Here is a 16649-nt window from a genome sequence, read left to right as displayed (position 1 = left end):
TCATTCCCATTTTCCTCTGTCTGCAACTTTTCTTTGATTTTCCCCTATATCTTCTCTAATAAAACGTTCATGTCCTATTTGCCCCATAGCTAGCTAATATACATGAGGCTTGAATTTTTATCTAACAAAGTTATAACTACCTCAGTCATGTCTCCAATTACTTTGGAAGACTCATCTACAGATGCCTGGCTGGAATTTTAAAAGTTACGTGATATGTCTGTTTCAAATATTCTGGTGAATATTTCATTCTCTTCTGGCACATAACCATGAAGCTTATGTTTATAATTGGTGGTGATGGTGGTTTAGTTGCTAAGCCATATCTGACTCTTGTGACCCCATGAATTGTAGCCCTCCAGGCTTCTCTGTCTATGGGATCCCCCAGGCAAGGATACTGGAGTGGATTGCCATTTCCTTCTTCAGGGGATCTTCCCGATGCGAGGATCGAACCCACATCTCCCACGTTGCAGGCAGTCCCCTGCAAAAGAGGATTCTTTGCCGCTGAGCCTAAGAGTATAAACGGTTCCTTGTTAATTTGGATAGGTAATCTTTATTCAACTCAAGATCCAATACCTTTGAGGGTATCACATGTTTCTACTGGGCACAGAAAGGGACTAGAAAATGTTTCTTGCCTATGGAAAACATGAACTCTTTCAACAAGTTGACATTCATGTTTTCCCATCAGGTAGAGGTTTTCATTTGTTCTTGGCCTGTGCCTCTAAGTGTATCTCACTACAAGTATGGATTGTCTCTGTGAATTATGCATCTGTCCCAGCTTTTAATTTGTTTTAATATTATCATGATACCCACATAAAGGGGAGAGTATTACTTTCTTCTAAAATTCAACCAGGTTCATTCTTAGAATTGTGACTGCATTTTACACCTGCAGAGCTGATCTTTATTTGTTTATCAAATAGATTGATTGAGTGCCAGCTTTTAATACTTTTTCACAGCAAATGAACAACAACAAAAACCACTCAGCTCTGTCTCTGTGTCATTATCTTCTTTGTGTATTAAAACCATATATCTCTAGCTGATACATACCAAAGACTATTTTGGAAAATGGAAATTTTTATTAGTGGATTTTTAAGCTACCTTCTCTAATGTAAATATGTATAATACAATGATTTTATCTGGGACAATATTTCCCAAGACTTGCTTAAGCTTCTCACTCATCAAAAGTCTGCTGATGGTAGCAACTAAAATTCAGTCCTGGTCAAACTTGCATAGGGCCCAAAAAGGGTTAAGTAGTCCTATGTCTTTAGTATTTTCTCATTTCTACAGGGTGGTATTAACACAGGAAAAGGCTTCTGATTTTTGCTGAGCTTTGTAATGAATAGAATATGTGGGTAATGTGAAGAACTTATGTAAGCTCTTTGTCCTGGTCTCACTACTGCTGCTACTGCTAAGTCGCTTCAGTCGTGTCTGACTCTGTGCAAGCCCATAGACAGCAGCCCACCAGCCTCCTCCGCCCATGGGATTTTCCAGGCAAGAACACTGGAGTGGGTTGCCATTTCCTTCTCCCTTGGTCTCACTAAGGAGCTTTAATTTTATTCTTGCTCTATAATCCTGGAGATATTGACTGGCCCCTTGCCATCTTTCATGACTTTATACTTTCCCAGTAGAGACCATGGGCTCCAAAGCCTCTTAGGTGAACATTAAAAATAAAGGCCCAGGGCTAGTGAACTTTACCATTCTTTTTCCCTGCGAAGCTGCAGTGACATACAAGGCAGAGTGCTTTCTAAGAATTCAAGCATAATTTAAAATCACACTGTGCCAAATGTCTTCTATATTGTGTTTGTATTCTGCATTCTAATATGTTAGACACCAGAGTTTTCTTCTGAGATTGTTTGGGTGGATTCTTATATCCCATTTGTAAAACCCATTGGCATTCTTCCCTCTATTTGACTGTTTACCGTTTGGCTGTACTGGGTCTTCATTGCCACGCGTGTGCTCCTTGTTGCTGCACGTGGGCCCCTTGCAACAAACAGAGGCCCCTTGCTAGCTGTGCTCTCAGCCTTCTCCTTGCAGTGGCTTCTCTCACAGCAGAGCACAGCCTCTAAGTGCATGGGGTCCAGTAGTTGAAGCCCACAGGTCCACTTGCTTCGAGGCATATGTGATCCCATTTCCCAGACCAGGGATCAAACTCTTGTTTCCTATATTGCCAGGCAGATTCCCAACCACTGGACTACCAGGGAAGTCCTTTATATCCTGATTTTCATGTAAAACCTGTGTAATGAACAGAAGCACATTGTCAGTAAATATCTATTTTATAATGTTCACAACATAAAACACAATAATTTTTACTTTGGATCTGCTGGTAATCGTTAGCCTGTCTTGAGGCAGAGTGAAAATTCCTTTTATTTCCTTCTCTGGGTGTGCTGGGTGTGCTGGGAGAGTTTATAAAAAGAAAAAATCTAGTTGCTCAAATGAAAAGTTCTCAAGTTGGTAGATGAACTAAAATCTAGAAAAACAGATATATGGACATTAATGTCATTTAGAGGTGCTTGAATTCAGAACATAAGTGAATCAGGACACTTTTACATCGAGACAAATCATTCATGGATATTTTGCTATCTTTAGGAATAATATTTTATGGGAATTACTTTCTTTAGTTGCTGCTCAAGATTAGGTAGAACTTTACATCCTTTTAAGTATTTAATTTATTTTTATGTTTTTATTTTTATTTATTTATTTATTTTACTTTACATTATTGTATTGGTTTTGCCATACATTGACATGAATCTGCCATGGGTGTACGTGTGTTCCCTATCCTGAACCCCCCTTCCTCCTCCCTCCCCATCCCATCCCTCTGGGTCATCCTTTTAAGTGTTTTAAATCTATTGGGTTTCTTTGTATTAATAAAAGTTTATCCGTACTAGGGTTGTTGTTCAGTTGCTAAGTCATGTCCAATTCTTTGTGACTCTATGGACTGCAGCACACCAGGCTTCCCAATCCTTCACTGTCCCTCGGAGTTTGCTGAAACTCATGTCCATTGAGTTGGTGATACTATCCAAACATCTTATCCTCTATTGCCCCCTTCTCCTCCTGCCCTTGATCTTTTCCAGTGAGTTGGCTCTTCATATCAGGTGACCAAAGTATTGGAGCTTCAGCTTTAGCATCAGTTCTTCTAATGAACATTCAGGGTGAATTTCCTTTAGGATTTATTGGTTTGATCTCCTTGCTGTCCAAGGTACTCTCAGGAGTCTACTCCAGCACCACAATTCAAAAGCATCAATTCCTTGGCGCTCAAGCTTCTTTATGGTCCAACTTTCACATCCGAACATAAGTGCTGGAAAAACCATAGCTTTTACTTTATGGACCTTTGTTGGCAAAGTGATGTCTCTGCTTTTTAATATGCTGTCTAGGTTTGTCATAGCTTTCCTTTCAAGAAGCAAGCATCTTTTAATTTCATGGCTGCAGTCACTGTTCTCTGTGATTTTTGGAGACCAAGAAGAGAAAATATGTCACGGCTTAAACATTTTCCCCCTTTATTTGCCATAAAGTGGTGAGACCAGATGCCATTATCTTGTTTTTGAGGGTTGAGTTTCAAGCCAGTTTTTTCATTCTCCTCTTTCACCTTCATCAAGAGGCTCTTAAGTTCCTTTTCACTTTCTGCTGTTGGAGTGCTATCATCTGCATACCTGAAGTTGTTGATATTTCTGCCATGAATCTTGATTCCAGCTGGTGATTCATCCAGCCTGACATTTCACATGATGTACTCTACATATAAGTTAAATAAGTAGGTTGATGACATATAGCCTTCTTGTATTCATTTCCCAGTTTTGAACCAGTCTGTTGTTCCATGTCCAATTCTAACTGTTGCTTCTTGACCTCCATGCAGGTTTCTCAGGGGACAGTTAAGGTGGTCTGGTGCACCCATCTCTTTAAGAATTTTCCGCAGTTTGCTGTGATCCATAAGGTCAAAGGCTTTAGCATAGTCAATGAAGCATAAGTAGACATTTTTCTGGAATCCCCTTGCTTTCTCTTATGATCCAGTGTTATTGTTGTTCAGTTGCTCAGTCATGTCTGACTCTTTGTGACCCCATGGACTGCAGCACACCTGGCTTCCATGTTTTTCAGCGTCTCCAGGAGCTTGCTCAGACTCAGTCCATTGAGTTTGTGATGCTATCCAACCATCTCACCCTCTGTCGTCCCTTTCTCTTCCTGCCTTCAATCTTTCTTGGCATCAAGGTCTCTTCCAATGAGTCGGCTCTTCATATCAGGTGGCCATAGTATTGGAGCTGCAGCTTCAACGTCAGTTTCTCCAAAGAATATTCAGGATTAATTTCCTTTAGGATTGACTGGTTCTGATTTCCTTGCAGTCCACAGGACTCTCAATCAAGTCTTCTCCAACAACATAGTTCAAAAGTACCAATTATTTGGTGCTCAGCCTTCTTTATGGTTCAACTCTCACATCCATACATGACTACTGGAAAAACCAAGCTTTGACTATATGGACCTTTGTCAGCAAGGTGATGTCTCTGCTTTTTAATATGTTGTCTAGGTTGGTCATAGCTTTTCTTCCAGGAAGCAAGCTTCTTTTAATTTCATCACCATCTGCAGTGATTTTTGGAGCTCAAGAAAATAGAGTCTGTTACTGTTTCCATTGATTCCCCATCTATTGGCCATGAAGTGATGGGACTGGATGCCATGATCTTTGGTTTTTGAATGTTGAGTTTTCAATTAGCTTTTTCACTCTCCTCTTTTACCTTCATCAAGAGGTTATTTAGTTCCTCTTCACTTTCTGCCATAAGGGTGACATCATCTGCATATCTGAGGTTATTAATATTTCTCCCAGCTGTCTTGTTTCTGGCTTGAGCTTCATCCAGCCTGGCATTTCACATGATGTACTCTACATATAAGTTAAATGAGCAGGGTGACAATATGTAGGCTTGACGTACTCCTTTTCCAATTTTGAACCAGTTTGTTGTTCCATGTCCAGCTCTAACTATTGCTTCTTGACTTGAATACATGTTTTGCAGGAGGCAGGTAAGTAAGGTAAGGTGGTATCGTATTCCCATCTCTTGAAGAATAGTCCAGTTTACTGTGATCCACACAGTCAAAACTTTTGCACAATGAAGGTGAAGTAGATGTTTTTCTGGAACTGTCTTGCTTTCTATGACCTACTGGATGTTGGCAATTTGGCTTCTGGTTTCTCTGCCTTTTCTCAATCCAACTTGAACATCTGGAAGTTCTTGTTTCACGTACTCTTGAAGCCTCGCTTGGAGAACTTTGAGCATTACTTTGCTAGCATGTGAAATGAGTGAGATTGTAGGTAGTTCGAACGTTCTTTGGCATTGCCCTTCTTTGGAATTGGAATGAAAACTGATCTTTTCCAGTCCTGTGGCCACTGCTGAGTTTTCCTAATTTGCTGGCATATTGAGTGCAGCACTTTCACAGCATCATCTTCCAGGGTTTGAAATAGCTCAACTGGAATTCCATCACCTCCACTAGCTTTGTTCTTAGTGATGCTTTCTAAGGCCCACTTGACTTCACATTCCAGAATGTCTGGCTCTAGGTGAGTGATGACACCATCATGGTTACCTGGGTCATGAAGATCTTTTTTGTATAGTTCTTCTGTATGTTCTTGCCATCTCTTCTTAATATCTTCTGCTCTGTTACTTCCATACAATCTATCCTTTATTGTGCCCATCTTTGCATGAAACATGCCCTTAGTATCTCTAAAAATCTTGAAGAGATCTCTAGTCTTCCCCATCCTATTGTTTTCCTCTATTCCTCTGTATTGTTCACTTAAGAAGGCTTTCTTATCTCTCCTTGCTATCCTCTGGAACTCTGCATTAAAATGAGTATATCTTTCCTCTTCTTTCCTTTCGCTTCTCTTCTTTTCTCCTCTATTTGTAAGGCCTCCTCAGACAACTGTGTTGCTTTAGCGCATTTGTTTTCTTGGGGATGGGTTTGATCACTGCCTCCTGTACCATGTTACAAACCTCTGTACAAAGTTCTTCAGGTACTCTGTCTGTCAGATCTAATCTCTTGAATCTATTTGTCACTTCCACTGTTTAAACACAGATTTGGTTTAGTCCTCTTGGAGGAAGTCGTCATTAATTCCACTATAGAGCTGCCAAACAGACCACCCACAAACTGGAGAACAGTTATACAAAGGAAGTTCTCACACTGTTGCAAAAGTTGTAGGGCCCACAACAGATTTTCCAATCTGGGGTTCTGGTGAAGGGACTGAGAACCCCCAGGGAATTTGACTTGGAAGGTCAGTAGGATTTCATTGCAGAACTTCCACAGGGCTAAAGTAACAGACTCTTGGAGGGCACAAGAAAACCTTATGTGCACCAGGACAGAGGAGAAAGGAGCAGTGACCCCAGAAGAGACTGAGCTTGACTTTCCTTTGAGTGTCCAGGAGGCTCTGGCAGAGGCGTGGGTTGACAGTGGCCTGCCACAAAGTCAGGGGCATTGACTACAACAGTCCTGAGAGTTGGGGCATGCTGGCATAAATCCTTATAATCCAATGAACAGCAGCATTTTGATCTCTGGTTCCTCTGCCTTTTCTGAATCCAGCTTGTACATCTGGAAGTTTGCTGTTCAGGTACTTTTGAAACCTAGCTTGAAGGATTTTGAGCATTACCTTGCTAGCATGTGAAATGAGTGCAGTTTTGCAATAGTTTGAAAATTCTTTGGCATTGCCCTTCTTTGGGACTGGAATGAAAACTGACCTTTTCCAGTCCTGTGTCTGGAATACAGTTAGTTGGGTGTAATAGATTAGAAGGGTGAGTAACAAAAATGTATTAAGGCAAAGTGTGTGGGGTTTTTTTTAACATTCAAGATAAAGCTTCTATTTTTATAGTTTCCATATAAGCAGTATATCTAATATGTCTTCCTTTATCTTACTGGATTTGTGCTAGAAGAGCTACCACTCCCTCTTTCCTTCCTATGGCCAAAGATACATTAGCAAGTTAACAGTCTACCATGAGAGGTAAACCAGATGTCCATGGAGTCATTTGACTTCAGTTGACAAACAATGAGACAGAATCTATAATGTTACGCTTTAACAAGTATTCCAACCAGCAAGAATGGTGTTTGTTTTGGTTTTTAATTTACATTGTCTTCTCTTTTCCTGCAAATTCTGGGCCATTAGTGACAGTTATTAATACCATGCTAAGATTCTATGAGGAATCTAGATTAAGAACCTCTGGCTAATTGAATAATCTTTTTCTGCATTAAGCATCTCTGCAGAATTTTGCTCTTTAGGGACCTCATTTCAGAATATTCTAAAGTACATAAGGCTGGCTGCTTTTGAATTACCAAGAAAACAAATTATATAAAAAGAATTTAATAAACATTTTTGATTCATTAATGCATGTGTATTTTTTAACACATTAAATAATACCTAACAATGTATCTATCAACTGCCATGAGTTTGAGTGGAAAGTATAGTTTTTAAGATTTCTGAAACAGCTATTATATAAAATATAGCTTTTATTTGTGACAAAGTCACAAGAACTGTTAATGCTTGTATGGCCTATTACTATGGAAATGCTACATTTTTACAGAGGTCAGTAAAAGCAAAGATTATACACACACACACACACACACACGTGCATACATATATTCAGTTCAGTTCAGTCACTCAGTCATGTCCGACTCTTTGCGACCCCATGAACTGCAGCACGCCAGGCCTCCCTGTACATCACCAATATTAGGTTTATATGTATGTATGTGTGAGTATATATACATATATATATATTTATGTGTGTGTATATCTATATATATATATAGAAATATCTCTATATTTCTATATATATATAGATATAGATATAATCTATTAGGTTAAGAACTTTTGAGCTGGACCATGAAGTTTGATTAAAGAGACTGACAAAGACAAAGATTCAGTGTCGGGTTTATTTAGGAAAGGTCCTAGTTTGTGGGAAGACTAGATATACAGCACCAGGAATTTGATTTTCGACTCTATCAAAACTACTGTAAATTTCATAGCAGAGGGATATTTTATGAGAAGAGTATCAGGGAAAATGATTCTAATATCTTTGCTGGTTTGTTTGGTGGCAAAGAATCGAGAAAAGGAGCTCTATGTTAGTTGTGAACAAAGGCTTAGGAAAGGTTTCTACTTAGGGAATAAATATAATTGAGTAGATTAAGTATGCTGACAGTAAGAAGGATTTATAGTCATTGATCTCACTACTGAATGATGATTTTGGTGGTGTTAGTCATTCAGTGAAGTTGGGAAGGGATTGACGGTAATTTGAGAAGGAAAACGAGGTCATGCTTGATGAAAAATGTTGGTGTGAGTGTCCTAACGGGAGTAGGAGAAAGGCTGTTTGAAAAATAATGGAGGTCAAATCATCTGAATGTTCAACATTCTCAAGGGCTAATATGATCCCATATATGGCGTTAATGGTCAGTCTTAAAACTGAGCCATTACTATGTGCCTGTGGTAAGTCCTTGTTATTTTATAATTTACATTCCATATGATTTACTAATTTAAGATATTCAGTGGCTTTTATTAATAGTATTTTTATAATGTGTGCATCCATCACCAGAGCCAAATTTAGAACATTTTCATTATTGTAAAACAAATGTTGTAACCCCTACACCATCATACCACAGTCCTTCATCTCTCCCAGCCATTAGCAACTAGTCATCTACGTTCAGTTCCCCATAAATTTGCCTGTTCTGGACATTAAGTATAAATGGAACCAGACTTGGGTCTACTCATCTACAGCACCATAAAGCCAGGTTGTGGCAAAGGAAAGCACGATGTTTATTGCCAGGCAAAAAGCAAGAAGAATGGGCAGCTAATTGGTGAAAGACCCAAACTCCCTGGTGGCAACATTTGGGATGAGGGAGGCAGGGTGCATGGCTTTCTTCTAGTTCCAGTCAGTCTAGGGTCTCTGTCCTCCCCATCAGCATCTTCCACCTAGGTAAGGGTCTTAGTTTCTGCAGGACAGCTCGAAGGTATACACTAGATTGTTACGTATATCCTTTGAGGGGGAGCTAGGACTCTGCCTAGTGCTGAACTGTCGTTTAAGGTCTCATTACTCTTATTGTTTGACTGCTTTTCCTTTGTTTCTTCATTCCCTTGCTTTCCTAATCATTAACTGCTTGAGTTTACTCTCTTGGAAACTAGGAGAAATGGAAAACATAGAGCGGCTTTTGTACTCAGGAGGGCCCCACAGGGTCCTGCTTGGTTTCAGTTATATGTGGTCCTAATCACTTGCTTCTTTCAGTTAGCATGTTTTCAAGGTTGATCCATACAGTAGCCTGAGTCAGTACTTCATTCTTTACTATGGCTTGACAGAATTCCACATTTTGTTTACCCGTGTATCAACTGATAAAATTCTCTTACTGCAAGACTTGAATTTGCCATTTCCCCTGACTGCCATCTAGAGGGGTGTTCTGCAGTTTTATTCCACCTTCAGTTTAACTTGTTAAAATATTATCCTGGTTTCAGCTTATTTTGTTCTCAGTGATACACGAGGACAAAGTTCATTTTCTTTGTGTTGGGAATAACTTTCAAGCCACATCTTCTCATTCCTAACCTGTTCCAGGCCATTTGAACAACTGCTTTTGAGAGAGTAAGTTCTTTTTTTTTTTATTTTTTAATACCTGTTCAGAGTATTTTTCAGGCTGTGTGGTTCTCCTTTGTTTTTTGTCTGCTTTTTAAAAATGTGAAGATAGGCGAGTGCTTGCTGTATGCTCTAGAGAATCATAATTACTTTAAAGGGGGTAGAAATACAAATGTCACATCAAGAGTAATCTAAGCTATGAAATAAAAATTTGCATTGTGAGAAATGTATTGTACTGCTGGGTAAAGTAAGTTACAGTTCAAAAATACTTTTACCAAGTAGAGTGGGAGGTTGACCCTTTTTTATTACAGTTGATCCTTTAGCAAGCATAAATTAATCCAAGTAAAAGTTGTGATTGTCCCTCTCATATCTGTGGTTTTGGGTGAAGAAGAAATGGATAGCTTTATTGCTTTGCCCAGCAAAGGGGGAGACAGCAGGTTCCTGCCCTTGAAAACTGTGTATTCAAGCCCAGAAGGATTTCTTAAGGAGTTTATAGCAGAGGTTCAAGGGCAGAGTTGTTGATCAGATTAGGTATGTGCAGGGTTTGCACTCCTTTATTCTGGTCTCAGATAATCTCTTGACGAGCTCTCTGGTGCCTTTAGTCTGGTCTCAGGTGGTCTTGGAATGAAAAATGCTAACTCTGCTTGTTGGAGGGTTTAGTTTGTAAAGAACACAAAGATATTGTTATGTGTATCTTTGAGGTGGAACCAGGACTCTGCCCCAAGGCTACACTATTGTTTCTTGACTGCTCTTGTCTCTGCATCTACTCCCTTCCCTGATTAATTCCTCACACCTGCCCTTTGGGAATCAGGGAAGATCATGGAGGCTGGAATCCTACAAACAAGAAATGAGGTTCATGGAAAGGCTTCTATGCCCAGCAGCCCCACAGATTCCTGCTCCATGTCGATAGTACTGAAGTTTTCACTATTGAAAAATGTCCACATCTAAGTGGACCCATGCAGTTCAAACCTGAATTGCTCAAGGGTCAGCTGTACTGTTTTTCCTTCTTCTGGACTCCATAGGCAGTATAAAACAAAATCCTCAGGCTTCCCTAAAGCATGATCACCCCAGTGGTCATTTTCACTAACACTCCCATTTATTCACTCATGAGAATTTTCTAATCTATTTACAGCCAGTCACTGCAGGATTAAATGACTGGCCCTTCAATTAGTTTAGTGGATACTAATATGTGTAGAGAGCTTGATCACACACCAAACGCTGACATAAATTTCACATATTAATTCTGTGAAGCAGGTAGTTGTTCCCATTGCCCTGGTGTAGAAACTGAATGTCTAAAGGTCTGACATGTCAAGAGCAGTGAGAACCAGAATATTAGTTTAGAACTTGTGATTTCAGAATTCTTTTTCTGCCTCCTGAGAGCCATTAAAAGGTAGTAGGTGAATTTAGATAAAGGAGACATAATCTGATTGAAGCAACATCATTCTGGTCACAGTGAATTCTTTTCTAACCTTCCTAGCCTTAGGTGAAATTGGATTAAGCACCGATTTCACATCCTGTGAAAAGACTGATGTCCTCCCCTCAAATATCTGCCAATTTCTGAGTCCTTAGTTTCTTATGACTACACAATTTACATAGATACTGTAGGGTTTCCTGCTTTCCAGCTCCCCATTATCACTCACTCTTCATTTCCTTGCTTTTCTGTTTATTGATGTATCCAAGCAGTGGATCTTTCCTCAAGCTTTTATCTTCCTCCAAGGCCTTTACACAGGAAATTAGTGTGAAGCAGATTAATTTGGAGAGAAATGTAGGGCAGTAATTCTGGCAACAACTAACTGAATATTGTACGTTAGACATCCCTCCTACTAAAAATCTTGAAGCCTCTCTCAACATGAAGCTTTCCTGCCTGCCCCTTTCTCTGAAATCTCCAGTTTCTTGCTCATGTTTTTCTTTTTATTGCCTCTGCTCATCTATCACTCTTCTCCTTTCCACTCCTGAATCTTATGAACCAAAACCTTGAACCCTGCTTCTTTTTTCCTTAAAACAGCTTATCAAAGTATTTTTTCTTTAAAAAGAAGTACAGTTTCCTCAAGAACTATTTTTTAACCTATGTATTTTTATCTTGGCACATGCATTATCTAATTATCAAAACCTATTAAGTTCTATTATACCTAATTTTTAGTGAGATAATTGACACATAGAGAGTTAAATAACTTATCCCAGATCTTTTAACCATTCAGCAGTAGAGTCAGAACCTGATAGTCTCAAGTGTGCCTGGAAAAATGCTGATGTCACTCTAACATCAGCGGGATACTCTTGTAAGTCTTGCTTCAAAAATTTTTATAATCATTTCTATTTCAGGTGACATCTGCTGGGGAAAATAAGTCAGTAAAGTAGCTTTGCGTGTTTATTCTAATTCTATTCTAATAGCGACATGGATTACTTAAATATTGCAACCTGGTGCTAGCCTTTTTTTAGCTTGCAATTTATATCTGGTAGAGATTCTTTTTTTAGGTGGAAGTCAAAATTGTCCCTTTGAAGGCAGAGCATTTTGTACACATGTGGACATAGTTCATTTCAGAGTTTCTCAACGTTGGCCCTGCTTGCATTCTCGCACTGAATAATGCTTGCTTGTAGGGGCTGCCATGTGTATTGGAGAATGTTGAGTGATGTTCCTCTACTCTCTAGATGCCAGAAGAACCTCCTTAGTTCCAAAACTTTCATAGAACCAAACAAATATCTCCAGATGTTTCCAAATAGCCTCTAGGGTTAAAAGTGACCCCATTTGAGAACCATTGTGTTAGGTCCAAAAGTCTCCCCAACTGAATACTATTACATAAGAAACACAGAAATCATATGATGCATCCCCACAGGTCTGACACTGATCATAGTGTTTGTCACGTGCTAAAGGAACTACAGACATGGCCATTCATCGGTTAGACTAATGAGGTGCTCATGTATCATGGAAGTAATAGAACAAAAATACATTGTGAATGGCAAGAATTGAGCTTAATAAACTTGAGACAGTCAAATTATCTATTCAACTCTTGTTATTTAGGGAATGATTAGACTACTTCCTATTTCTTCCCTATGTGTGAATATCTCTGATCTGTCCTGTCTTTGGTTTTCTTCATCACTAGAAGTTGAATTAGTCCACTGATATTTATCTAGTGCCTTTGGAGTACTTTAAAGTGCTAGGATTTCAAAACATAAGATGTAGAAAGATTATGGAATCATCATGCTTGTCTTGTGAAGTCTTTCCAGAGTTCTGTTCATGTCTGGTCAATGGCTGAGTCATCTACAGTAGGTTTAGTCAGTTCTTACTCCTTAAATATCTCTAAGGACAGAAATGCTGTAATGTAATTTGCTCATTCCAGACTTTCATTCTGCTGGTTCAGATGATTTTCTGTATCCGGCTTGGTTAAATTTCATTCCCTTTCCTCCTGTAGGTTTCCTTTGTGGATATGCGCATATGCCCTAAGACCTCATAGAAAGTGAAAGTGAAAAGTTGCATCCTACTCATTGTAACCACATAGACTATACGGACCATGGGATTCTCCAGGCCAGAATACTGGAGTGGGTGCCCGTTCCCTTCTCCAGGGGATCTTCCCAACCCCCATCTCCTACATTGCAGGCAGATTCTTTACCAGCTGAGCCACAGGGAAGCCCAAGAATCAGAGTTAGAAGCCAAAACAAAAATGAGTTTCACGTTTATTAATGTGCATGTTAACCTCTCTCTCTTTTTCCTTTTAGTTCCTGTAAGTGAGATTTTTAGTTCTAGATACATCACTTATGTTTTTGATTCTCTGATTATTAAGTACACCGGTATTGATTTTATTTCATATTCAATATGTATTACAATCAATTGTAATTTAGTGTAATGAAAAATTGGATCTAATGTATTTATAGCAGTCATGACCAGAAGGGAAACCAGATTTTTCTAACTGAAAGAGAAAACAGAGGTCTTCACTCATGTAGCTTCAACCTCGACAAGCCTCTTATACCTCAGACTAAGTTTCATTCCATTTGGATGGCTAGTACTTTTGTGCTTCTAGCAAGAATCTCTATGATTATGTAAGAAAAGTGACTCCTGTGAATGGGAAGCTTGCCCCCATGTAAAGCATCAGAAGGATGTGAGGATGTGATGGTTACAGAAACTGTGAAAACACAGATAGTTTAGGGAAGAGGTCACTTCTGTTTAGCTCTTTCTCTCGCTTTCTCTTATCTTTAATCTCTAATGTGTGTGCATGCTAAGTGGCTTCAGTCCTGTCCAACTCGCTGAGACCCTATGGACTGTAGCTCAGCAGGCTTCTCCATGGGATTCTCCAGGCGAAATACTGGCGTTGGGCTTCCATTCCTTCTCCAGGGGATCTTCTTGACCCGGGGATGGAACCTTAGTCTCTTTTGTCTCCTGCATTGGCAGGTGGGTTCTTTAACACTAGCGCCACCTGGGAAGCCCAATCTTTAATAAGATGCTGGTAAACCAAAAACAAACAAACAAAAACTAAAGTAAACTCACCTAATAGTAAATACTAAAACAGGGCAATTTTTCACAAACTTTTGTTAAATTTCCAAACAATGATTTCCAATCCAAATTAACACCTCATCAAAAGAACAGGAGCTCAGGTCCAGAGAGACCATATCCTTTTGGACTTGAAATCAAGCTTAAACAGAAAACTGATAAGGTGCTGACCCACTGCCCTTCTTTAATTTGAGAATAAATTACCATCTAATAGTGAGACTGTCTTTTTCCTTCTTGCTGCTGCTACTGCTGCTGCTAAGTCACTTCAGTCATGTCCGACTCTGTGCAACCCCATAGACGGCAGCCCACCAGGCTCCCCCATCCCTGGGATTCTGCAGGCAAGAACGCTGGAGTGGGGTGCCATTGCCTTCTCCAGTGCATGAAAGTGAAAAGTGAAAGTGGAGTCGCTCAGTCCTGTCCGACTCTTCACGACCCCATGGACTGCAGCCTACCAGGCTCCTCCGCCCATGGGATTTTCCATGGCAAGAGTACTGGAGTGGGTTGCCATTGCCTTCTCCATTTATACTGACTTAAAGAAGACATATGTAAATGACTGACAAGACGTATTCTTAAGGAAGATTATCTAAGACTATCATCTGCCCCTAGAAAGGAGAAGGCTTTTCCCTTTAGTTAGCCCAGAGTAGCCTTAATGAGTTCTACTTTCTTCCACAAGTGACCGCACTCCTAACCTAAAATGACAAGGCAAGTTCAATATAGTAGTATTCTTAATCCATCGATGAAGCAGAGTAAGTTCTAAACATTCTCATCACAACGGGGGAAAAAAACCAACAACTGTATTTGTGAGATGACATATGTTAACTAAACTTATGGTAGTAATCTTCTCATAACATATGCATATCTTCTCCTAGAGAAAATATACCCATGCTGATCACAGCACCGCTCAGCCATCACAATGTTAAATGTTCCTGTTGAATATATCAGCCATAGAAACCCTCATGAGAGAATACATAATGTAAAAGACTGTGTTCTCAAACCTACAACATCATAAAAATATTAGACAATGAAGGAGATGGAAGATCTTGTCTAGATGGGACCTTTGATAGAACAACTGTCTCCCTTTAATGACCAATCAAGCTGTCCTGCATGTTCCAACCAAGATTATTAGAACTCAGCACAGAGTATTCATAATTAGCTTATTGCCAACCATTATGTCTCAGCCTGCCAGTAATAAATCTCTAAACTGATCGGTCTTATTTGTGAAAGTCCTTATGGCCCCAAAACTACAGATTAGTTGAAAAAAAATGCTGATAAAGTCGGGAGACTCTGGGTCTTCTTGTAAATTCAATACCTTCTTTTATTTATAGAAACTACTGATTCTTATTAAAAAAAAAAAAGTATGGGCTTTCCAGGTGGTGCTAGTGGTAAAGAACCTGCCTGCCAATGCAGGAGACATAAGAGATGAGAATTTGATCCTTGGGTCGGGAAGATCCCCTGGAGGAGGGCATGGGCAACCCACCGCAGTATTTTTGCCTGGAGAGTTCCATGTACAGAAGAGTTTGGTGGACTACAGTCCATGGGGTCATAAAGAGTTGGACACAACTGAGCGACTTAGCAGCAGCATGGATTCTTCATTATGGATCTGTTATTACTGACCATCTCCCTGAAGTGGTACATAAATTGTGGTGCCAAAAAGCAAGAGGTAGGTTAATTATTGTTCAGGTGTGGGCAAAATTTAGGACTTTTGACTCAGCCCATTTTACATCATAAATGGGCCTGTGGTACCTGAAGTAAAATAAAAAAGCACACTCAAGTTGCTGTGATAAAGCTTTCAACTATTCGTGCAGGAGTGATATCAAGAGTCAAGTGAAACTATAAATAACCATCAGGCTTTCTTTAATCCAATATTCTAACACCTCTCACACAAACAACTTTAACAGTTTAGCAGAGTTCAGATAAAAATAACTTGAATGTTTCTTCATTTTTCTTTCCTGGTAGAGATAGGGCATAGTAAAAACAATAGCAATATAGTATCACATTTAAAAAAATGAATAAAAAGAACAAGTAGAGAAGATATAAATTAACTACATTTTGGATTATTTTTAGTACCTCAAGTAACAGTCCTCATAGCCTCTAGTCATTGTTGAGTTTAGCCAGGGAAAATAATGGAAAAAGTCTAGAACACTATTAGGAGCTTTTTGTTTTTATTTATTTATTTTTATTAGAGTATAATTGCTTTACAGTGTTGCATTAGTTTCTGCTAACTATCATTAATTATCATTGTGAAGTGACTCACAGTGATGATCTGAGGTAGTTTCATTGAAATGTATTCTTAAAGTTAATATCAAATTATAAGCATAGAAAAACCTCCATACTGGGCCATTATTGAGGGCTGTAAGCCTCTGCATAAGCGTGCTAAGTATTCTGCCTATTTGACTTTTTCCTTCTTTGTTTCCCCACATCTGTCCCCTTCACAACCAAAACAGTCACATACAGGCCCACCTGCTTTCCATGCACTGGACTCCATTTAAAAGAATCTGTTTTTTAGACACAGAGGGAAAAAGAAAGGAATGTAAATGAAGAAGAAGCTAAAGACTTTAAGGGAAGTTGATTAGGTGGACATTGGAAACCACTGAGTGTATGCAGTAAAATTTGAC

Source organism: Capra hircus, chromosome 26 (assembly GCF_001704415.2).
Source record: "Capra hircus breed San Clemente chromosome 26, ASM170441v1, whole genome shotgun sequence".
NCBI classification, from domain to species: Eukaryota; Metazoa; Chordata; class Mammalia; order Artiodactyla; family Bovidae; genus Capra; species Capra hircus.
Note: the sequence above shows the minus strand (reverse complement) of the source record.